This window comes from Chrysochloris asiatica, unplaced genomic scaffold, assembly GCF_000296735.1.
Source record: "Chrysochloris asiatica unplaced genomic scaffold, ChrAsi1.0 scaffold00050, whole genome shotgun sequence".
Taxonomy (NCBI): Eukaryota; Metazoa; Chordata; class Mammalia; order Afrosoricida; family Chrysochloridae; genus Chrysochloris; species Chrysochloris asiatica.
Window position 1 is genome coordinate 5,562,999 of NW_006408568.1, and position 1,185 is coordinate 5,564,183.

Below are 1,185 nucleotides of genomic sequence, written 5' to 3' on the forward strand. Positions count from 1 at the left end.
GACATTATGCTGAGTGAAATTAGTCAGTCACAAAAAGAGAAATACTGCATGGGACCACTACTGTAAAAGACTAAGAAAAAGAAATTATACAAAAGGGGGGTAGGGGAAGTTTTTGTTGGTTGCTGGGAAATTGGTGATGGGTGGTGGGAAGCAGGGAGGGTGGAGCACAGGGAGGGGATTGGACTCAGGAGAGCTTGGGTGCTGGGGAGGAGGCAATATACAGGGAGGGAGAGGGAAGTGGAGAAACGGGGCAGATGGGAGAACAATTGGGCATGTTTGAATGGGCCAAATGGGACAGAGATAAAGGACGATATATGCACAGCCTTGGAACTCCGGGGCTCTGAGATACAGGGATTAAGTCATGGTTGGAATGGGCAGGGAATCATGTTAAGATGCTTGGCTGTTTTTTGAATCTTGGTTTTCCTTGCATTATAATATAGAGTAGACATTGGAGGGGGAGAGAAAGGAATAGTCAGAAACATCACACTAGAAGGCTTGTAAGTCCGTCTTCTGCCTCTAACTGATTGGAATACCTAAATGGGGCTACAACGTGCCCAGTGAACGAGGCTTCCTGCTGAGCCTCTGCAATACATAAAACTATAGGTAGAAACAAGAACCACATCCAGATCACCAGACATGAGAAATCTCCACTTGAAAGGACGAGCTGACCAGCTTGGAGCGGTGAGAAGAACAAAAGATATGTCTCAAATGAAAGATCTACAGGAAAAATATGAAACAGTGGAGGCAGATGGACTGTTACTACAGGAACAAATGAGTCGCTTCCCTAGGAGACAATGGGGCAGTTGGTCAGGTCCTACCAATGCAGGCCCCCTTCCAAGACTGAGACTCGGTGGAAATGCATGCTCAGATTGGTGACCACACACATCACCGATGGGGAGAAGTTGGGTAAAGGTAGCAATGAAGTGGTGAGCTAAGGCTTACAATATTCTGCAGGCTCCTGTGGACCCGGTTGGGGACCTGGTTGGCAAGCAGTGTGAGGAGACCTGAGGACTCCAGGGCCCAGAGTCAGTGACGTGGCCATGGAGGACTCAAGTGGAGAATGGAGCTGCTGGCTGATGGGAAGAGAGGGCATGTGCACAAGAACACCCACACTTGCAGATGGTACCCACGTGACCGGGACCAGATGACTGGAATATCAGAGCTCAACCAGGAGAAGAAAGAAGG